Genomic DNA, 25,009 nt, shown 5'->3' with positions numbered 1-25,009 from the left:
TGTTAAGTATGCTGAAAATAAACACGGTTAACAGTGAGAGGACGTTTATTATTTGCTGAGTTTATATATCCAGAGCCAATCTCTGTAATGCTGAGAGAATATCTTATGTCAATTGTTATTGAAGTGTTGTATTGAAGCATTTTCTTTTAGGCCACCAAGTGCTAACAGTCAGTAGCTAAATAATAGGTGAAATGCTTGATACCAGAAGCCTGGAAGGGATGAGAGAGCCAAGCCTATGGCTTCTAGCACTCCAACCCCCGCAGCACAGACACCAGAAGCCTGGAAGGGATGAGAGAGCCAAGCCTATGGCTTCGTAGCCTCAACCCCCGCAGCACAGACACACACACAGACACACACACAGACACACACACAGACACACACACCAATTGATTAATGGACTGCTGAATGTATACATTGCTCTCTTGCTTTGTCTGCTCTTTTCAGTATGATGCCTTTCTCTGATAAGCTACCCAGGAAAGGGCTGAAAATAGCCCATATTAATATACGTTGCCTTAGAAATAAGGTTTGTGAAATCAATAACTTGCTGACATCAGATAACATTCATATATTAGCCATTTCTGAGACTCACTTAGACAATTCATTTGATGATACATCAGTAGCAATACAAGGATATAACATCTATAGAAGAGACAGGAATGCTTATGGGGGAGGTGTTGCTGTATAAATTCAGAGCCATATCCCTGTAATGTTTAGAGAAGATCTTGTGTCAAGTGTTGTGAAGTGTTGTGTTGTGGGTTCACTTGGCACATCTAAAGACTTTTCTTGTGGGGTGTTACTATAGGCCACCAAGTGCTAACAGTCTGTATCGAAATAATATGTGTGAAATGTAAACAGAGAGGTCTAATTTCTTGGGGGGCTGAATACTGACTGGATTTCGTCAAGCTGTCCGCTCATGAGGAAGCTTCTTACTGTAACCAGTGCCTGTAATCTGGTTCAGGTTATTAATCAACCTACCAGGGTGTTTACAAACACTACAGGAACAAGATCATCCACATGTATTGATCACATTTTTACTAATACTATAGAACTTTGTTCTAAAGCTGTATCCGAACACATTGGATGCAGTGATCACAATATAGTGGCTATATCCAGGACATCCAAAGTTCCAAAAGCTGGGCCTAAAATAGTGTGTAGGAGATCATACAACATTTTTTGCTGTGACTCTTATTTGGATGATGTTAAAAAATATTTGTTGTTCTGATGTGATTAATGCGGAGCATCCAGATGCTGCACTTGATGAATTTATGACATTTCTTCTTCCAATTATTGATAAACATGCACCTGTTAAGAAACTGACAGAACTGTTAAGGCTCCYTGGATTGATGAGCAACTGTGTCACYCCCTGACCTTAGTATTCTATGTTTTCTGTATTATTTTGGTCAGGTCAGGGTGTGATGAGGGTGGGTATGATTGTTTTGTATTGTCTAGGGTTTTGTATGTCTAGGTGTGTTTGTAAGTCTAGGCATATGTAGGTCTATGGTGGCCTGAATTGGTTCCCAATCAGAGGCAGCTGTTTATCGTTGTCTCTGATTGGGGATCATATTTAGGTTGCCATTTTCCCTTGGGTATTCGTGGGTTCTTGTCTATGTGTAGTTGACTGTCAGCACTCAGTTTATATAGCTTCACGTTCGTTTTGTTAGTTTGTTTAGTGTTGATTCTTCATTAAAAGTAGTATGTATTCATATCATGCTGCGCCTTGGTCTCCTCAATACGACGAACGTGACAAACTGAAAAACTGTATGGTTGACAGATGGGGCAAAAGGAGTGGCTAATAAGTCTGGCTGCACATCTGACTGGTTGACGCTGCAAATTGAGAATTTATGAGACTAAACTCAAAAAGAAAACTGCGTTATGAAGCCAAGATCAATGATAAAGAATGATGGAAAGAGTAAATTAAATTATAGGCAGAAAGAAATCGAATCAGTTGGCTTATTCATCAGAAAACCATTTGATGTTGCCAGTTATTTTAATGATTATTTCATTGGCAAAGTGAGCGAACTTAGACAGGAAATGCCAACAACAAACAGTGAGCCATCTTATTCATGCATAAAAAAAACAAAAAGAAAAGCAGTGCAAGTTAGAATTCTGTAAAGTTAGTGTGGGAGAGTTGGAAAAATTGTTATCGATCAATACTGACCAACTTCCTGACATTGATAACTTAGATGGAAATCTACTGAGGATGGTAGCTGACTATATCCACTCCTATCTGTCATATTTTTTATCTGAGACTACAGGAAAGTCTTTGTCCTCAGGCCTGGAGGGAAGCCAAAGTTATTCCTCTACCCAAGAGTGGTAAAGCAGCCTTTACTGGTTCTAACAGCAGACCTATAAGCTTACTGCCAGCTCTTGGTGTTTGACCAAATACAATGCTATTTCTCTGTAAACAAATTAACAAAAAACTTTTGGCACGCAACATGTACTGCACTGACACAAATGACTGATGATTGGTTGAAAGAAATTGATAAGAAGATTGTGGGAGCTGTACTGTTAGATTTCAGTGCAGCCATTGATATTATTGACCATAACCTGTTGTTGATTTTTTTTTACATGCTATGGCTTTTCAACCTCTGCCATATCGTGGATTCAGAGCTATCTATCTAATATAACTCAGAGGGTTTAATGGAAGCTTCTCTAATGTCAAACATGTAAAGTGTGGTGTACCGCAGGGCAGCTCTCCTGGCCCTCTACTCTTTTCTATTTTTACCAATGACCTGCCACGGGCATAAAACAAAGCATGTGTGTCCATGTATGCTAATGATTCAACCATCTATGCATCAGCAACCACCGCTAATGAAGTAATTGAAACCCTTAACAAAGATATGCAGTCTGTTTTGGAATTGGTGGCCAGTAATAAACTGCTCCTGAACATCTCTAAAACTAAGAGCATTGTATTTGGTACAAATCATTCCTTAAGTTCTAGACTAAATTACTTGGACTGTCATGGTCAAAGTATATCGATTCAATGGTTGTGAAGATGGGGAGATGTCTGTCCTTAATAAAGATATGCTCTGCTTTTTTGACACCGCACTCCAGAAAGCAAGTCCTGCAGGCTCTAGTTTTTTCTTATCTTGATTATTGTCCAGTCGTGTGGTCGAATGCTGCAAGGAAAGACCTAGTTAAGCTGCAGCTGGCCCAGAACAGAGCAGCATGTCTTGCTTTTCATTGTAATCAGAGGGCTGATTTAAATGCTATGCATGCCAGTCTCTCTTGGTTAAGAGTTGAGGAGAGACGGACTGCATCAATTATTTTTATAACAAACATTGTGTTGAAAATCCCATTGTTTGCATCGTCAACTTACACACAGCTCTGACACACACACCCCACCAGACATGCCACCAGGGGTCTTTTCACAGTCCCCAAATCCAGAATATTTTTGTACATAATAAAGCCCTTTTGTGGGGAAAAACTCATTCTGATTGGCTGGGCCTGGCTCCCAAGTGGTTTGGCCTATGCCCTCCCAGYCCCACCTATGGCTGCGCCCCGGCTCAGTCATGTGAAATCCATAGGTTTGGGCCTAATTAATTAATTCACTGATTTCCTTCTATGAAGTGTAACTCAGTAAAATGTTTGAAATTGTTGCGTTTATATTTTTGTTTAGTTTATAATGTATCTGCTATTTACCAGATGTCAGTTTAATCCTCAGAAGCTGAAATGACTTCCATTTCAGAGAGGGTGCGGACCAATCCTTTATTGCACCATCATATTTATTTGGGGGCCACCACAGTTTGGACTTTGATTCAGTGCTTTGGAATAACACCTACTTCTTTCTCATTGTCCATCCACACTGCTCTGGCTCACATCCTCTGAGATTAGAACCTGGGGAAATAGACAATTTAATCCATAATTGCAAACCAAACTATTCCAATACATATGGTCTTACTTGGCAGAACTGTGCAATATAGGGATCACTATGTAGTGCCTATGATAGGATCTCATCAGCAAGGCTGTGTCTGCCCTCGGGATAATTTTTATTTATTTAGCATTTGCGGATATTTGAGATACTTGCGATGTTGAAGTCTTTGGAGGCAAATGGAAAAATAAAGTTGTCAGTTAGAGTATGGTGAATGACATCACAGACAAGGTATCTATTGTCTCCTTTTTCTTTGACAAATGCATATTTGTCCAGGAGGAAGCAACCATCTCACATTTTATTCTTCATCTATGGTTGGGTGTTCTTGGCAGTATGTTTCACTTGGCTTGATTCAGACAGTCGCCTCATCACTTTGTACCAATGGATTGTGGGCTTTTGATGGCACATTTAAGCGACTGCAAAGGGTTCTCATACTCAAAGCAATTAAAGGTAATTGAGTGAGCAGTTGTGAAATTCAACAAATCTGCCAAGTGACACTGTAAATGTATCACCATAGATACTCTTGCTCATCTCAACAAAGTGCATCAGCAGCTGTTTGGCATAATCAAGGTAATGCCTCCTRCTTTCATCATTTGAATTTAGCAAAATGAACATGACTACACTGAGGAAGAAAGTAGGGAGACTTTTTTGTAAACAGCATCCTTCAATACTATGGGACCCGTGTATAAGAAACTGCCTTTACTCAGTTGCCTTCCTTTGGTCAAGTTCTGCCAGTGACCGAGGTTGTAGTCAATGACCAAATGACCAAAAGCACCATCTTTGGCCTCATGGGAGGAATGTGTGAGAACAGAAATTACAAGATTATGTTATAATCCTGTTATTGCATCAAAATGGTTTTATGCAACAGAATACTTTTTTTTGAACACTCATCTGTGTGTGTGGACTGAAGGTGGGCCTCTGGGAGATTTAACACAGACAGATTTGTCTGTCGGTAACAAGGAGAACCAATCTCCAGTTTCTTTAAAGAAAGGATTTAGTATTCTAGGTTGCATTAGTATTTTTGTACAAGCAAGCGTAAATTAACGAGACAGATATGAGAGCAAAATGTACCTTCTTGTATACATTCTCTCATCTGTGATTTGTAATGAACTTCCAGGAGGATGGACTCTGCTATAAAATGCTGTGGCTTAGTCTTGATGGTTGGGCTCTGAACAAATCACCCACGGGAGGGTCGTTGTTAAATTCCATTACTGCAATAATTAAATAATAACGTTAACTTGTTTAGAGGAAATAAAAATACAAAAAAATTACAAAAATGTTAACTCTCCTTATGATTAGAATAATTCCACCACAAATGTAAATAATATTTTACATAATTTTCATATTTAATAAAGATTATTTAAAAAACCCAACATAAATCCAGTGTTTGTCAAACTTTTGTTATCAGTCTTCTGTGATTTCAACACTGACATGGTACAGGTGSCTTCATTTTTTAAAGTCCATAACCACGTGTGTGAGGTGTACACTTTTGTTTCAAAGTAGATTTGTTTAAGACTACCAAGAATCACTGTGTGGGCCTGATTAAGGAAAATCAACATCCTCATGACACCTAGGCACATCATATGCATATAATCTAATGGAAACCCTGAAATACAAGCAAAATATCCAGTATGGGATTTGATGGATTTTGGCATGGCTCGCACTGGTGCATCACAAAGAAAAGCTTTGATTGTGACATGGTAGTGATAATTTGTGAGATTGATACCTGAATCCAGGATCACCTTCAACACAAATAGGACATCACTCAGGTAATCATCCATCGGCACTGGCTTAGCCTCTCCAGCGAATAAGGCAACAACAAAGGGATGTCATTAAAGCTGCATAAAATAAGCCACAGTTGGCAGCTAGAAGAGAGGAACCACCAACTTTGATCTTAAAATCTATTAAATTATCGATGCTCTACCAGTCTTCACTATACCCTGCTCAACACCAAAATATGCATAGTTACATTCCTCAACCGTGTGCTCTCTGGGTGTATGCAGTGTGTGGAACATTACGCCCCCCCCCCTTCTCTGAGAATTACAAATAAACTACTTACTGCACCCCTGGTGAGGTTGTTTTCATTAGCCCAAGATGCCAGCTTCACACATATACCACCCAAATTCCATTTATAAGTGACAAAATGATTGTGTCTTACCTCTTCAGCGATTGTTTTCTTCTCCACAGGGTTTGATTAGCTTGAAATTGCTTGTGCTCCCTGCTAATTATCGTAGGCTACCCATACTAAGGCAATCAGGCCAATCGGATGCAGCTGTCAGATGACACAGCGAACAGGTCGACAACACGCCTTTTTCACGAGTGTGGCAATGTAAATTACAAAACAGAATTCATGATATTGATATAGTAAACATTTACATTTAGATATTGTCTTATCCATATGCACTGAGTGTACAAAACATTGACCTTTCCATGACAGACTGACCAGGTGAATCCAGGTGAAAGCTATGATCCTTTTTTATGTCACGTATTAAATCCACTTCAACCAGTGTAGAAGGGGAGACAGGTTAAAGGATTTTCAAGCCTTGACAATTGAGACATGGATTGTGTATGTGTGCCATTCAGACAGTGAATAGGCAAGACAAAGTATTTAAGTTCCTTTGAATGGGGTATTGTAGTAGGTGCCAGGTCCACCTGTTTGTGTCAAGAACTGCAACGTTGCTGGGTTTTCACGCTCAACAAATTCTAAATGTTTTGTACACTCAGTGGACATTATGAATAACATTTATAAAAGACAATATCCAAAGGTAAACTTATTATTAGGCATCCTATTTATAGGGCTAATGGCAACTACTTCTAAAGTTCAATCATGAATCAATGATAGTATACCTAGCTATACGTTGAAATGGCAGTGTCCTTTGGGAGAATCAGATGGCAATGTACTACATTGAATGTAGCCTACATAAACCCAACCTCACTCCGAATTTACTTTCACATAGCTTGTGTAAAACAAGTTAGAGGAGATACTTTCAACTACTCAATGTTATTAAGGTAAATCATACCTACGAATATGAGTATGGAAGCTGATGAGTATCCACATGTATTGACATGATAGCTCAGCAGAAACAAACACAGCTTGATTCCAAAGATAAGCAGGGTACATACATGTAAGCATCTGGATGGTAGACTTGCTCTCACAGTGAAAGTATTCAGACCCGTTGCCCTTTTCCACATTTTGTTACGTTACAGCCTTATCTCAAAATTTTGTTAATTGTTTTTTTTTCCCCCTCATCAATCTACACACAATACCCCATAATGACAAAGCTGAAACAGGTTTTTAGATGTTTTTGCTAATAAAAAAAACCCACTGAAATATCACATTTACATAAGTATTCCTTCACTCAGGAGTTTGTTGAAGCACCTTTGGCAGCGATTACAGCATCGCATATTCTTAGGTATGGCGCTACAAGCTTGGCACACCTGTATTTGGGGAGTTTCTCCAATTCCTCTCTGCAGATCTTCTCAAGCTCTGTCAGGTTGGATGGGGAGCTTTGCTGCACAGCTATTTTCAGGTCTCTCCAGAGATGTTAGATTGAGTTCAAGTCCGGGCCACTTAAGGACATTCAGAGACTTGTCTCGTTGTCTTGGCTGTGTAATTAGGGTCGTTGTTCTGTTGGAAGGTGAACCTTTGCCCCAGTCTGAAGTCCTGGTTTTCATCAAGGATCTCTGTTAATCTTTGCCTTGAACCTGATTAATCAAATCAAATCCAATTTTATTAGTCACATGCGCCGAATACAACAGGTAGACCTTGTAGCGGTATTTATTAGAGAGGGGTAAAGATAAAGATTTTGTTCGGGTGCCAGGCAGGTATTAACCATGCCGAAAGGAAAATAGTAGAATAGAGAGAGTACCACTACCAGACCCACACACATCAGCAGAAGAGACTGCCTAGAGTGTAGCCTGTTTACCAGATAGCCAGTGGAGAGAAAAGAGAATACACACCCTATAAAACCCACATCACAGCACAGGGGTAATCCCACCAAGAATACCTCATACAATAATAATAATGGCAGAGCAATTGAACAGCAACTTCATACAAGAAAGAACCCAGTCATCAACAGAGGATTTGCAGTAATATGTATTATCTTCCAGTGGAGGAGTGCAGAGGGTATGAATGTGGGGGGGTGTTCATAGACACAACAAAGGCCTTAAAAATGTCCACAATCTTCTCGGCCACATGTCATTAGTACACCCCACCTCAATACAGTTCAAATAACAATACACAACTTGCAAGCAACCTCCCTTTTAACTAAAATGTCCACCCAAATACTTCTGGCAGGGAAATAATAGTCCAGCTCTAATGAACTTCAATGGGAAGTGCATTTGAAAAATAGAATGTCTGTTACAGGGTAAAGCACTGGAACGATAGAGGGGAGAGAAAGAGAGAAAGATAACAATAGAGATCTTAGCTGTGGTCTTCAAGCGTGCCGGTGTACTGTCTGACCGTCCGATGGTTTGTATGTCAAAGCTTCGCAACAATGTTGCTACTAATTCATGCGATCCATAACCGGCGCGGTCTCAAACAAAAACAACCACGACCTAGAGCGATCACACCGATGATTGAGTTAAATACTTCATATACTACACACGCTGAAAATAAACAAAACTTCTGCAGCACAGCACACACAATCAAACTGTCGCGCCACCCAAGAGCTCCTCCCCAAAGAGCTGAKAACGAGATGTCTTTATTTCCTCCTTCCTTACTGCTGAAGCGCTCTTAAAGTGGCAGCGCACGGTGAAGGCTCCMTGCAGGATTTCACCACAACCTTACAGTGAAATGCTTACTTACGAGCCCCTAACCGACAGTGAAGTTTGAAAAAATACGGATAAGAATAAGAGATAAAAGTAACAAGTAATTAAAGAGGGGCAATCTCCGCTGTTGAAAACTACATTTTAGTGTGAAAGAAATGTGAGATAATGTGTAGATGGTTTTTATGGTGGAGATCAACTTTATAAATGGACTGGCTGGGCTGATGAGACGGTGGATTGCACAGTCAGATGGAACAGAGTAAATAGGCATTTTAACGTCATAGATTTGGCCAGTGGAAACTTGTGGAGTAGACACTGGCTGGAATGCGGTTTTAACCAATCAGCATTCAGGATTAGACCCACCCGTAGTATAATTATGTGCAGGAACACTATAATACTTACATAACCCCGGTTCTCTGAGAATATGAGTGAGATGCGTAACTATGGAAAATTGCATCACAAGTGATTCTGTACGGAAGTACCAGTCACACAACGTCTGTCGGAGACAGACAGCTTGAGTGGTGAGGTGAGCACTTGCGGCCAAGTTTCAGCCGCCTGTAGAAGCAACCAGATTTTTGCGAAAATATCCTGGTACTGGGTAAAGTTCATGATGCCGTATTGAGTTCTTTTTTGCTCAGTCATTCTCATTTCGACACCAAACCCACCACTGGTGTGCGTGGCCAAAGAGCTATATTTTCATGTTATCTGACCAAAGCACCAGTTACAATCCAAGTGCCAATGTTGTTTAGCAAACTCCAGCTGTTTACATTTGTTGGTTGACATGAAAACAGAGCTCATTGGCCACGCACACCAGTGGTGGGTTTGGCGTCTAAATGAAAATGCATACGCAGAACAGAAACCCATACCTACTGTGAAATATTTTTATTTTTATTTTTTATTTTACCTTTATTTAACCAGGTAGGCAAATTGAGAACACGTTCTCATTTACAATTGCGACCTGGCCAAGATAAAGCAAAGCTGTTCGACACATACAACAACACATAGTTACACATGGAGTAAAACAAACATACAGTCAATAATACAGTGAAAAATAAGTCTATATACAATGTGAGCAAGTGAGGTGAGATAAGGGAGGTGAAGGCAAACAAAATATATATATAAATAAAAATATAAAAAGGTCATGGTGGAAGTAAATACAATATAGCAAGTAAAATAAAAAAATAAAAACACTGGAATGGTTGGTTTGCAGTGGAAGAAAGTGTAAAGTAGAGATAGAAATAATGGGGTGCAAAGGAGCAAAATAAATAAATAAATACAGTAGGTAAAGAGGTAGTTGTTTGGGCTAAATTATAAATGGGCTATGTACAGGTGCAGTAATCTATGAGCTGCWCTGACAGCTGGTGCTTAAAGCTAGTGAGGGAGATAAGTGTTTCCAGTTTCAGAGATTTTTGTAGTTCGTTCCAGTCATTGGCAGCAGAGAACTGGAAGGAGAGGCGGCCAAAGGAAGAATTGGTTTTGGGGGTGACCAGAGAGATATACCTGCTGGAGCGCGTGCTACAGGTAGGTGCTGCTATGGTGACCAGCGAGCTGAGATAAGGGGGGACTTTACCTAGCAGGGTCTTGTAGATGACCTGGAGCCAGTGGGTTTGGCGACGAGTATGAAGCGAGGGCCAGCCAACGAGAGTGTACAGGTCGCAGTGGTGGGTAGTATATGGGGCTTTGGTGACAAAACGGATGGCACTGTGATAGACTGCATCCAATTTATTGAGTAGGGTTTTGGAGGCTATTTTGTAAATGACATCACCGAAGTCGAGGATTGGTAGGATGGTCAGTTTTACAAGGGTATGTTTGGCAGCATGAGTGAAGGATGCTTTGTTGCGGAATAGGAAGCCAATTCTAGATTTAACTTTGGATTGGAGATGTTTGATGTGAGTCTGGAAGGAGAGTTTACAGTCTAACCAGACACCTAGGTATTTGTAGTTGTCCACATATTCTAAGTCAGAGCCGTCCAGAGTAGTGATGTTGGACAGGCGGGCAGGTGCAGGCAGCGATCGGTTGAAGAGCATGCATTTAGTTTTACTTGTATTTAAGAGCAATTGGAGGCCACGGAAGGAGAGTTGTATGGCATTGAAGCTCGCCTGGAGGGTTGTTAACACAGTATCAAAAGAAGGGCCAGAAGTATACAGAATAGTGTCGTCTGCGTAGAGGTGGATCAGAGAATCACCAGCAGCAAGAGCGACATCATTGATGTAWACAGAGAAGAGAGTCGGTCCAAGAATTGAYCCCTGTGGCACCCCCATAGAGACTGCCAGAGGCCCGYACAACAGACCCTCCGATTTGACACACTGAACTCGATCAGAGAAGTAGTTGGTGAACCAGGCGAGGCAATCATTAGAGAAACCAAGGCTGTCGAGTCTGCCGATGAGGATGTGGTGATTGACAGAGTCAAAAGCCTTGGCCAGGTCAATGAATACGGCTGCACAGTATTGTTTCCTATCCTATAAATATGGTGGTGGATCTTTGATGTTATGGGGCTATTTTTCTTCACTGGTACTGGGGCCCTTGTTAATGTCAACGGCATCATGAACTTTAGCCAAAAACCTGTTTGCCTCTGCCAGGAGGCTGAAACTTAGCCGCAGGTGGATCTTCCAGCAAGACTGTAACCCCAAGCACACATCAAAATCCACAAAGAAATTGTTAATTGGCTGCAAAATCAAGATTTTGCAATGGCCACCTCAGTCTCCGGACTTGAAACCCATTAAAAACCTGTGGTATGAATTGAAGAGGGCACAGACAAAGGATATCGAGGAAGGATTCTGCATGGAGGAATGGTCTAAGATCGTTCCCGGGTTCAGTGTCATTATCCTTGCAAGGTGAGGTACTGAAAGGTATTGCAAAGAGGGGTGTCAACAATTTTCACCCCTACTTTTMAAAGAAAAAACATTATTACTTATTACCTAAACACAATCTCTTTCTGAGCAATTGTATTAGTATAATATAATATGTGCATTCAATAAAACTCAGTATTTGAATTATTTATTGTATACAGTCATTTTTGCTCCTCTTTATCGAGGTTGTTAATAATTTCGGACCCCACTGTATATAACATTTTCCAGSAGTAGAGCCCCATAGCAAACCCTGAACAGGGCCACCGCTAGGAGACTGGGCATAAGCGACATACCATATACGTCCTCCCTAAGCAATACAACACAGAGATTGTGGAAATTCTCTGTTCAGTGTTGTTGCCTGTCGAGGCAGAGATGACAGCTAGCATCCACCTGACCGGTGGGGAAGCTTGTCTCCATGCTAAGGGTATACCAAAGCATATGGAAAACCAGCGCGGTTTTCAGTGCGGGAAGTGCGGGAAGTGAACCTGGGTCTCTGACGTGAAAAGCAAACACCCTACGCATTGCGCCAATAGAGTAAACCCTAAACTTGCTCCAGTGACAATTAAATTGTACCATCTCTTAATGCATTTTCGTAGAATGAAAAATGCGTTGAAGGGGTCCTGGAAATCCAGAAAAGTCTGAGTATCCGGCTTGTCGCAATAGGATTCCTACTGCCACGGGGCACCCGAACAAGGATGGTAAACACACCATTTGTAGTTGCAGATGGAGCCGCCAGGGCTGGGCACAGGTAGTGTAACGCTAACGAGCACTATCCTGGCCATAGATCTTAAAGAGGAAGAAGCTTGTCGCTTTTAACCGCCTGGGAATCAATCTGGACAGATGCAAAGAGCAGGCACAGCCCTGGAGGTTGTAAACAGCCAGTGCTAGCGTGTCATGCACACCCCAGGGTGCAACAATGCTGCAGAGGGGGCATAGAGTGTGTCCCAGTAATAGAGATACCTCCTAATGAGTCCAAGGCATATAAGTAGAGTTATTTAAAAAAAAAAAAATTTAAAATTAAAAACCTAGCTCAGACTTCTTGGACTGTCCCCCAACCCTGTGGTAAAGAATGTCCCCTTCTCCTTTTCTCTAACTGGCGCTGTGTACGTGTTAAGGGTAGAGGAAGACTGGAGCCTCGAGATGGAGTTATTGTTAACGTCTCGGAAGAAGAGACAAAGACGTAGTGGCAGGCACACAGGCCAACACTACACTGTTCCACTTCCTCGGAGAGGAACTCAATTGAGCTGAGTTGCCATAGGCAACAAAAAAAACTTCTGTGCTGAGGGAGTTTTCGTAGTGAGCCAAGATAGCCTGCTCCCTTTGAAGCCAAACACACAACCTGGGGATGAACTGCCCTCAAGCAGCAGGAATCCACTTAAGAAAAGGGAGAGTGTTAGCAGGTTTTCTTGCCTCGCTCACCTTGGGTGATGGCACCCCTGGTAGCGTAACAACGAGATGCACTCGTGAAGTTGTTATAATGTGGTGGGTGCTTGGTCATAATAGACAGTTTACAGGCAAAATGTTGCTGGGCCTGGGAAGAACACAATGATAGATGGCAACTGACAAAACCAGCTTGTTGCCACCTCCCAGCTGTGAAGCTGGGAGGGTTAGCTCCAGGAACCAACGGGATGCCATGGGGCCCGGGACTGCGGGGCAGGCAGAAGTTGAAGGCTACGCTTTCATTCTTTAAGCATGTCACACCTGTGCCGCATGGCGGCGGCAGGGGGCCCAAACAACTCCTTGGGTGTCACAGGGGCATCCAGGAGGTCCACTTTTTCTTTGTCAATCTGGACAAGCTTTAAAGGACCCGAACAGTGAAAATCATGTTTTTTTTCAATCAAATTGGATGATATTTGGATGAAACCAGTTCAAAGTAGGGTGAACCAAGTTTGGTAAAATACTGTAGCTGGTGCACGATCAAAAATTGCCTATTTCAAACTTAGTACTTAAATCCCAAGAAAACACATTGTAGAATGAGTAGATCACTACATCAAGATTGTATATCATACCTCAGAACAGTAAGTAAAAGGAAATGTATAACTACCGGTTAAATAAAGAAAAGATCTAAACTATCATGAGGAAGTGGTAGTCTAGTGGCTATGTTGCTGCTACGGTGTCTCAGGAGCGATTAACAACAGTAACTGCCAAGATACGGTAACACACCCACATCAAACCACATCGAACCACACCCTCAAGACTGAAATCTCATTTTTCTTCATGAGCAACAGTAGCTCTTTACAAATAGAAACTGGAGAGTAGAAAATAGAACAGATATCAACTCTGGACAAATATTTGTTTAGAGGTCAATATTTTCTGTTGTTTTTTCAATCAGGGTGTCGGCAATGGATCCATTTCAACGTGGATGCCTGACCTGCTCCCTGTTCAAACCACAGTGCTCCTACTGTGGTGCAGTCTTCAGCCCAGACTGTCAGTATGTCCTGCTGAACTGTAGAGCTAATAGTTCAATATAGTTAATCAGAGTCCGTTCAATCTCAACAAATGATTATAAATACTTACATGAACAAAATGTCATATGCTTGGTCTCCTGTCTGCAGGTCCTGGCATACCCAGAACTACCATTCACAAACTGAATGACATGAGCAGTAAATACAAGAACATGAACAATTCAAACAACCATGACCGTGACATTGGGTGTATGCTGCTTGTGTAGCGTGGTTCATTCTGCGTTGTGTATTTTTAATTAGGACGCTGCCACAACTGATGGTCTGCTCGTTGAAATCTTTTTATTTGCCCTGCACACGAAGAGACAACACACATGTTACCCTTGGCGCAGTCACAGCTCTCGGGCACCTTGCTAGCCGAGGGTCAGGCAAAAGAGCGCCAAAAGGAATTAACAGGTGCTGCGTGCACACACTCGCTACACAACAGCACACCATACGAGTAAAACTATACAGAACATAATTCTGACAAAATAAAAGACATACCTGCACACGAAGAGACAACACACATGTTACCCTTGGCGCAGTCACAGCTCTCGGGCACCTGCGCGAGCACATGGACACTCACTCAACCACTGTCACAAGTACTCACAAGTTACAACAGATACCCCAGTCAGTGAGCTCTGTGAAACTTGTTAACATAAATTCCTACACTGTCCACACTATAACAAATTTATGGTTGCAAAACAGTACATTGTATAACCTTATGACGGTTGTATATTAAACAGTTTCGGAGCCAAGGACAACATACCTTGCTAGCCGAGGGTCAGGCAAAAGAGAACGATAAAGMGGTATGGGAATACAGATAACCCGCGATGGGCCAGACCAAAATATACAAAACTTTTACAATCACATGTATGTACAATATTGGTATGAAAAAGTGTTTGTACACCAAATAAAAACATTAGCTATGCAGCTGTAATTAAATAAAAAAAATACACAGAATTATTATTATTATTATCAAATTATTAACATCCCCTCTTGACCTGGCCTATTTGAATTGGTCCTTGTGTGCAATTTGGTAATCTAGGGGCACAACATCACACTGCTACACTTGCTTGCATAAGAAATTAAGAACAGTGAGAAGAAGGGAAGAAAGGACATTTTTCAGCAGGTCAAGGTTTTTATAGAGTAGGAATACACCCGGTTGCCCCTTGGTCTTTAAACTGCGTCAGTGGTTTGAAAAAATGTCACACAGTGCCTTCAGAAAGTATTCATACCCCATGACATACTCCACATTTAGTTGTTACAGCTTGAATTCAAAATGTATTGAATTTTTTTTCTCTCTCTCCTATCTACGCACAATACTCCATAATGACAAAGTAAAAACATGTTTTTAGAAATTTTTGCTAATTCATTGAAAATAAAATACAGAAATATCTCATTTACACCCCGGAGTCAATACTTTGTAGAAACATCTTTGGCAGCGATTACAGCTGTAAAAGTTTCGGGGTAAGTCTCTAAGAGCTTTATTCTGACAAATTGGTTGTACATCATTGCCAGACAACCATTTTCATGTCTTGCCATAGATTTGTAAGTATATATAAGTCAAAGCTCTAACTCGGGAACATTCACTGTCTTCTTGGTAAGTACATTTAGTGTAGATTTGGCCTTGTGTTTTAGGTTATTGTCCTGCTGAAAGGTGAGTTCATCTCCCAGTGTGGAAAGCAGACTGAACCAAGTTGTCTAGGATTTTACCTGTGCTTAGCTCCATTCAGGCTCTTTTTTATCCTGAAAAACTCCCCAGTCCGGATTACAAGCATACCCATAACATGATTCCGCGACCACTATGCTTTGCCACACTTTTTGCAGTATTACTTTAGTGCCTTGTTGCAAACAAGATTTATGATTTGGAATATTTGTATTCTCTACAGGCTACCTTTTTTCCACTCTGTCAATTAGGTTAGTATTGTAGAGTAACTACAATGTTGTTGATCCATCCTAATTTTTCTCCAATCATAGCCATTAAACTCACTATTGGCCTCATGGTGAAATCCCTGAGCGGTTTCCTTCCTCTCCGGCAACTGAGTTAGGAAGGACGCCTCTATCTTTGTATTGACTGGGTTTACTGATACATCATCCAAAGTGTAATTAATAACTTTACCATGCACAAAAGGATATTCAATGTCTGCTTTTTTTTTTTACCCATCTACCAATAGGTGCCCATTTTGCTAGTCATTGGAAAACCTCCATGGTCTTTGTGGTTGAATCTGTGTTTGAAATTCACTGCTCGATTGAGGGACCTTACAGATAATTGTAAACTCCGGGCTCTTCGCTGGCCATGGCAGAACACTGACATTCCTGTCTTTGAGGAGATCACGCACAGAATGAGAAGTATGGCTGGTGGCATTGTCATGCTGGAGGGTCATGTCAGGACGAGGCTGCAGGAAGGGTACCACATGGGGGAGGAGGATTGTCTTCCCTGTAACGCACAGCGTTGAGATTGCCTGCAATGACAACAAGCTCAGTCCGATGATGCTGTGACACACTGCCCCAGACCATGACGGACCCTCCACCTCCAAATCGATCCCTCTCAAGAGTACAGGCCTCGGTGGAACGCTCATTCCTTAATTGATAAACGCGAATCCGACCATCACCCCTGGTGAGACATATCCGCGACTCATCAGTGAAGAGCACTTTTTGCCAGTCCTGTCTGGTCCAGCTGCAGTGGGTTTGTGCCCATAGGCGACATTGTTGCCGGTGATGTCTGGTGAGGAACTGCCTTACAACAGGCCTACAAGCCATCAGTCCAGCCTCTCTCAGCCTATTGTGGACAGTCTGAGCACTGATGGAGGGATTCTGCGTTCCTGGTGTAACTCGGGCAGTTGTTGTTGCCATCCTGTACCTGTCCCGCAGGTATGATGTTCGGATGTACCGATCCTATGCAGGTGTTGTTACACGTGATCTGCCACTGCGAGGATGATCAACTGTCCGTCCTGTCTCCTCCCTGTCTTCGGCGTCTTTGGCGTTGCAATTTATTGCCCTGGCCACATCTGCAGTCCTCATGCCTCCTTGCAGCATGCCTAAGGCACATTCACGCAGATGAGCAGGGAACCTGAGCATCTTTATTTTGGTGTTTTTCAGAGTCAGTAGAAAGGCCTCTAGTGTCCTAAGTTTTCATAACTGTGACCTTAATTGCCTACCGTCTGTAAGCTGTTAGTGTCTTAACGACCGTTCCACTGGTGCATGTTCATTAATTGTTTATAGTTTATTGAACAAGCATGGGAAACAGTGTTTAAACCCTTGAAAATGAAGATCTGTGAAGTTATTTGAATTTTTACCAATTATCTTTGAAAGACAGGGTKCTGAAAAAGGAACATTTCTTTTTTTGCTGAGTTAATGTGTGGGGTCATTCAAAAATCCTGATAAACACTATTATTGCACACAGAGTGAATCCATGCAACTTATGTGACTTGTTGACCACATCTTTACTCTTGAACTTTTTTAGGCTTCCCAACTACTTCTCAGACAGAGTTCAGTGGGTCAAATTGGAAAGCCTGTTGTCCGGACCTCTGGCWGTCTCTATGGGAGTGCCACAGGATTCAATTCTCGGGCCGACTCTTTTCTCTGTATACATTAATGATGTCGCTCTTGCTGCTGGTGATTCTCTGATCCACCTCTACGCAGACGACACCATTCTGTATACTTCTGGCTCTTCTTTGGACACTGTGTTAATCAACCTCCAGACGAGCTTCAATGCCATACAACTCTCCTTCCATGGCCTCCAACTGCTCTTAAATGCAAGTAAAACTAAATGCATGCTCTTCAACCGATCGCTGCCCGCACCTGTCCGCCCGTCCAGCATCACTACTCTGGACGGTTCTGACTTAGAATATGTGGACAACTTCAAATACCTAGGTGTCTGGTCTCCAATCCAAAATTAAGCTTCTCCAATCCAAAATTAAATCTAGAATCATCTTCCTATTTCGCAACAAAGCATCCTTCACTCATGCTGCCTAACATATCCTCGTAAAACTGACTATCCTACCGATCCTTGACTTTGGCAATGTCATTTACAAAATAGCCTCCAACACTCTACTCAGCAAATTGTATGCAGTCTATCACAGTGCCATCCGTTTTGTCACCAAAGCCCCATATACTACCCACCACTGCGACCTGTATGCCCTCGTTGGCTGGCCCTTGCTTCATATTCGTCGCCGAACCCACTGGCTCCAGGTCATCTATGAGTCTTTGCTAGGTAAAGCCCCGCCTTATCTCAGCTCACTGGTCACCATAGCAGCACCCACCCGTAGCACGCGCTCCAGCAGGTATATTTCACTGGTCACCCCCAAAGCCAATTCCTCCTTCGGCCGCCTTTCCTTCCAGTTCTCTGCTGCCAATGACTGGAACGAACTGCAGAAATCACTGAGGCTGGAGACTCATATCTCCCTCACTAGCTTTAAGCACCAGCTGTCAGAGCAGCTCACAGATCACTGTACCTGTGCATAGCCCATCTGTAAATAGCCCATCCAACTACCTCATCCCCATACTGTTATTTATTTATTTATTTTGCACCTTTGCACCCCAGTATCTCTACTTGCACACTCATCTTCTGCACATCTATCACTTGTAATTATTTCGCCACTATGGCCAATTTTTTGGCCTTACCTCCCTTATCCTACCTCATTTGCACACACTGTATAGAGACTTTTTCTATTGTATTATTGACTGTATGTTTGTTTATTCCATGTGTAACTCTGTGTTGTTGTTTGTGTCTCACTGCTTTGCTTTATCTTGGCCAGGTCGCAATTGTAAATGAGAACTTGTTCTCAACTGGCCTACCTGGTTAAATAAAGGTGAAATAAATAAATAAATAAAAAACAAAGTGGTTGAATACTTATTGATTTAAGACATTTCAGCTTTTAYGTTTTCATTAATTTAGGAAAAATTGGGAAAACATTATTCCACTTTGACATTATGGGATAAAGTGTGTAGGCCAGTGACAAAACATCTACGTTTAATTCATTTTAAATTCAGGCTGTAACACAACAAAATGTGGAAAAGTCAAGGGGTGTGAATACTTTCTGAAGACGCTGTACGTGGTCCACGATGCCGCACCATTCAACCGCAAATGCTCAACACTGACAATACAATACAACAGTAAATATACACTTGGACCAATTAAAGCATTATAAATCCGTTTAAATGAACACCAGTGTATACAAGGGCCTCAAGCAGTGAAGTTTTAGGGGCCACGTCCCAAATGGCTCCTGGTGAAAAATAGTGCACTAAATAAGGAAGAGGCTGCCGTTTGGGACATACCCTAGGATACTGCAGTAGATAAATGATCAACCTCTTCCTTCTCTGCAGGCACATGGCATGAGTGATGTTGATTAATTCACTCATTAAAGTTGCATCATTATATCCTCTGTGGGGCCACAACAAATGTATATCGCTGAATCAGTTTCCTAGCAATTTGATCCTCATTAAGCTGGATGAGGAGCTTGTACAGTCTTTAAATGCATCCTTAAAGCAGATGTGTGCATTGGGTGAGTGGGAGTGTTTGGAAAATGTGCATGGACATAGATATGGTAATGTGACTAATTAAAGGATCATGTTCTATCATATGATTTGATTATGCTGCTCATTTCGGTGATATGGGTTTCAATTTCAACCATAGATGTGTTTTTAGAATATCAGAACATTATAGTACATCATATAAATGCAAATACATTAAAAACATTATATGCAATTAGGAGTTTATGCAGATATGTAAACATAGTACTTTCTCGTGACAATTTTAAGAGATCGTTTTTTGATGTGTCTGGTTAATCCAATTATTTGTTTATGTATTGTTCCTTCACTGTAAATAGATAATTACATGTTGGAGAAGAACACAGCACCAAGTGATGCGCTGATATATAGGAATATACCTCCGAGAGACATCAGAACCCTACAAATCAACAACTTCGGTATGACAATCCCTTTATCATGATCATGCTATCATCTTGACCAGCATCTTCATAATCATATTTGGGAAGAGGTTAAAGCAAAAGACTGAAACTTAAGTCGATCTCAGATCAATTTTCTGAGGCCAAGTTAACCTCCCGTTTCATGTAAGAAGGTCATGACCATCATTCTTTTAGATAATTTTGTCCATGTATTAAACTGCGAGTTTAACCAATTCATTACCCTTGCATATGGGGTCCGGGGAGGAGTGAGAAGCTCAGTTCTGGTGCCTTTTAAAGGGACATTCTACTCCAAAATGTAAGAAACTAAAATGATGCTGACACTATCTAAAATATGTCCACCTCCAGAAGTTTGCTCAATAACATATTGGTAAAAATGATGTTAACATATTGGACCATGCATATATCCTGTGCATGGTATATATGATGGTTCCCCAACTGGAATTTTCATTGTTGGGCGTAAAAACACCAGGATATCGTCTCCATGTCACGTTCCTGACCTGTTTTCTCTTGTTTTTGTATGTGTTTAGTTGGTCAGGGCGTGAGTTGGGGTGGGCATTCTATGTTTTGTGTTTCTATGTTGGGTGCAACGTGTTGCCTGATATGGTTCTCAATTAGGGGGCAGGTGTTTTACGTTTCCTCTGATTGAGAACCATATTAAGGTAGGCTGTTCACACTGTTTGTTTGTGGGTGGTTTGTCTCTCGTGTCTGTATGTCTACCACACGGGACTGTTTCGTTTGTCGTTCGTGTATGTAGTCTGTTCCTGTTCGTGCGTTCTTCGTTTATTGTAAGTTCTCAAGTGCAGGTCTGTCTACATCGTTTATTTGTTTTGGTAGTTTGTTAAAGTGTTTTCGTGTTTCATCTTTACTTTAATAAATATCATTATGTCCACATTTACCGCTGCATTTTGGTCCGACCCTCATCCGAGGAGGAGGAATTAGACGATCGTTACACTCCAAGTGATTTTAATTTAAGAAATCTGTTCCCAAGTATTCTCACACATAATAGACAGACACGTGGTCATATACGAATGTAAGGTTTGAAATGATTATGTTTTAGTCAAACATATGTTTGGGCTTCTTGCGGTCAATTTGCGTTCTACAAATTATTTGTAATTACGTTCCGGCCCTCTGATCATCCGCTCAAGAATGAAATCGGCTGAATTTAGTTGATGATCCCTGGTCTATATTATGTGCTATTAGCAATAATCGTTATTACCTGTACCCCAACTGATGCAGCATAGTGACTATAAAAGTCACAATAAGCACAATAAATTGTGTCCAATGGGGTTTTATGATAAATGATTATATTTTATTATAAACATGAATATAGAAATTATTATTATTAACTGAAAAAAATATTATTTTGTTTCTATTACAAAGTATGTCATTGCTCCTTTCAGAGCTCTTTTGCACAGCTGTTTCTAAACCAAGGTCTAAGACTTTGTAAAACTGAACTCGTAAAATGATGCCCGACGCACAATTGAAGTAGAGAAATAAATATGGAAACAATGTAAAACTAGGATTCCCCCTCTTCATAACAAGTTGCTCTCGCAACTTTAATGCGCTTCGAGAGGAATATTTCTCTCGCATAGAACAAACAACAACAAGCCAACTAGGTAAATAGGTAAACTAACAACAACATTACATGGCGAAAATTACATCTCCAGAATCCATATGACGGAAATCAGTTGCAACAACGGATAACTTGAACCCCTGTCTTTGGGCATCGTCGTCATCATTACCATCATCCCCATCACCCCTGTCGTCGTAATCAAAGGTATAGTTGTTATCGCCGTCATGAACCATCATCCTTATCCCTCTTGTGGTTCATTCACATGGAATAAAGGCACAGTTACAGGTAACATATGTTGGCTGTTGACATGGGCTACAGGTATGGCTTTTAGCTGTAGAGTGTGAGACATGGCCAGGGATAAACACAATTAATAGAACAGGTGCACAGCTGTGTGAGGTGATTGTGAATCAGCTCTGGAATGAGAAGCTTGCCAATCTACTGATCCAATTAAATAGGAAGGGTCACCATATGGTTTCGTCGCTCCGGTCCATGTGTGCAATTAGACACAATGTGCTACATTTTGTTAAGGCTTCTGAATGGAGACTGTACCTCAATTTCTAGGCTTGTCTTTTGTATCTGTTTTTCCAACCTATTTTCCTCTTATGTCTTGATGCAATTCTGTCTGCAATGTAATCAGTTGCTAGGTCATTTGTTGAGCTACTGTATGTGATTTTTAATTTGTCAAATCATGATTTCATGCAATCATACCAGGTTAACATATAAAGATTCTCTCAAGATTCTCATTGTAGAAATAAACATGATATGTTTAGATTCTGCATTTGGTAGGCTGATTGGTACTCAGCATAGTCAATGTGCATTTATATTGCCTGCATAATATGGACCGCTGAGGTGTAAGGGAATTGTGAATTTATTTTACAGCGTTCCGTCTGGAGCTGACCTTGCCAATAGATTTTGATGAGACCACTGCACATCCACTTCTGCTGATKCTGTACGTATCCTRCCCCTTTACCAATTCTGCATCCTTATCTTGGAGTGTACTGTATGTCATTTCCTWAACCCTTATCTTTATCAATCCTTAGCTTCAGAGTGAATATTGTATGAGGGCAATAGTGGAACCAAAGTTTCGCATCAMCATTTCTCCTGAGATGATTGAGGGATCAAGATAAAGATTATTGTCATTTCTCATATCTCTTCAGGGATTTCGAAAATAAGTATAGTGTGCTTATCCAAATAGTGATTTCCTAAAAGCTCTTATTTCTTTACCTGAGATATGGAATGAATGGTGTCTTCAAGTACTGTTGGAAATTTGGAAATCAGACATTCCGACATGGAAARAACCACTTAAAAGATGCTCCAAAGTTGGAAACTTTGCCCAGAATTGGTTAACCAAATTTATGATGTGAGATGTTTCATCACTGACCTTTCACTTTTTCAACCACAGGATGATAAAATGAAGCCATTTACAATGTGAATAATGTAGTGAATAATGTAGCTAGTTTGACCATATTGTGAATGTTAGCAATCTAGCTAACTCATTATTAGCTAGCTTAGTTAGCTAGCTGATGTGTCAGTGGTTGATTCATTCAAAAACACTTGAACAGACTCATGTTGTATTTACAACTTGACCAACTTGGAAATACGAGATTCCAAGGATCATTTGAACACATAGAGAAGTCCCTCATTTTAAAGCTTGTTGGTAAATTCAGTTTGACCAACMTTGATGGTGTTCCACAGTGACAGTGCACCTGGTGACCATGCAGTGAGTGACCAGTTTGTTCCGGACTGGGACTCAGTTCTGGTCAGCTCAGATAACGTCATTGTGGCTCGTCTGGATGGCAGGGGGAGTCGGTTCCMGGGCCAGAGGGTTCTACATGAAGTCCATCAGCGTTTGGGAACTGTGGCGGTGCAGGATCAGATCACAGCAGTAGAGTATGTACTGGAGCATGATCTGAAAGCTTTCACATGGGACTTAGTAGACCCTTAGAAAGCAATTGATTTGTGGGGAGCTGTTTCAATTGCATTTCAGAAATCTTTGACTTATACCCTCATATTTTATTKGGTACCTGACCAAGCTGCCATATGTAGTTTAAAACAAGGTGGCAGTTTATGGAAAGGTAAAGAAGTGTAATTTATTATATTTGAAGATATATATTTTGCTATAACCTTTCAAATCGTGTTGTCTTTAGTATTCCTACTTACATAGGTTTCTACCAACATCCGACATGGCATGTCCAATATGTTTTTCTGTTTTCCCCAGGCTTATGGGGGCTTCCTGAGCTCTCTTCTTCTCCTCTCCTCTGGCTCCATGTTCAAGTGTGGGGTTGCGGTTGCTCCTGTGACAGACTGGAGACTCAACGGTAATTCACCAGTCTAAGATAAATCCTTTCAGTGGCCATTCATTTAATACAGATTGTCAGGTCCTGCTCAATAGGGCTGAGGAGTTATGCTGATGGCCATTTACTTAATACATCAGGGTCTGTCAAATAGGGCAGGCAGATGTGACAATCATCCATTGACTTGGAATGTCCGGCCCCATCCAATAAGGCTGATGTATGTTGTTGACTATACCATTCATATAAATGGTTAGGCCAGCATGCACTATTACTCTATAGATATCTGGCAGGCACTTTGTCCCCCATATGGGAGGAAATAGTGTTTCCTACTACTTTAGAGCTACATTTGAATATCTTCATCACACAGTGGCATAAAGCTCATTTGATAGTACAGGGAATGCAGAGGTAATCATAAGGAAAAATATACCTGATTTCTGTCTATTCAATTACTGGAATCTTTTTCTCACTTTTCATTTCACCTGCATTTTGGATATTTCATTGYCGGTATCAATCTCATATTTCCTGCCTGTCATTTTTCAACGACTTAAGATGTTCACACATTTAAGTGTGATGTTTTGTGTTTTTTTCCCCTAAAGGTTCGGCCTTCACTGAGCGATACTTTGGATTCCCAGTCAAGGATGAGCATAAATACCAAGTATGATTGACTTTCCATGGTCTTTATGAAGAATATTGAGAGGTGGTGAAGGTGGAAGCACTTAGAAAATTCTAAATTTAATCTTGGCATAGCAACTGATCCAATAAACACCTGTTACAGTGCAATAGCCTCARATACTGTATATTGATTTTTCTCTCATGCAAGACCCTTGTTAAAGTACAGCAATCTGTGCTTGAATGCATTTCTCTGTGAAATCTTTGAGAATACAACAGTGAACAAAAATATAAACACAACATGTAAAGTGTTGGTCCCATGTTTCATCAGCTGAAATAAAAGATCCCAGAAATGTTCCATATGRACAAAATGCATATTTCCATWTGCACAAAATTCTTGTTTACARCCCTGTTAGTGAGCATTTCTCCCTTGCCAAGATAATCCATCCACCTGACAGGTGTGACATATCAAGAAACTGATTAAACAGCATGATCATTACACATCTTGTGCTGGGGACAATAAAAGGCCACTCTAAAATGTGCAGTTTTGTCACACAAGCTACGGATAAGGAACACAGTTGCATTTTATCGATGGCAATTTGAATGCACAGAGATACCATGACGAGATACTGATGCCCATTGCCGTGCAATTCATCTGCCACCATCCCCTTATGT

At 41.0% G+C, this 25,009-nt stretch overlaps 1 long non-coding RNA gene and 1 pseudogene across 1 annotated transcript; one reads left to right on the top strand and one right to left on the bottom strand.

The window, feature by feature from the left end:
- Positions 1–25,009, top strand: part of LOC139023741 (inactive dipeptidyl peptidase 10-like) — a 182,417-nt pseudogene that overhangs the window by 154,230 nt on the left and 3,178 nt on the right.
- LOC139023758 (uncharacterized) lies at positions 14,217–14,877 on the bottom strand. Its single transcript, XR_011474923.1, has 2 exons — positions 14,433–14,877; positions 14,217–14,298 (listed from the first exon to the last, which is right to left on the bottom strand). It is a non-coding gene; the product is annotated as an uncharacterized lncRNA (long non-coding RNA).

This window comes from Salvelinus sp. IW2-2015, linkage group LG36 (assembly GCF_002910315.2).
Source record: "Salvelinus sp. IW2-2015 linkage group LG36, ASM291031v2, whole genome shotgun sequence".
Taxonomy (NCBI): Eukaryota; Metazoa; Chordata; class Actinopteri; order Salmoniformes; family Salmonidae; genus Salvelinus; species Salvelinus sp. IW2-2015.
The sequence above is the reverse complement of the archived record's forward strand: the minus strand, read 5'-3'. Positions and strand labels throughout refer to the sequence as shown.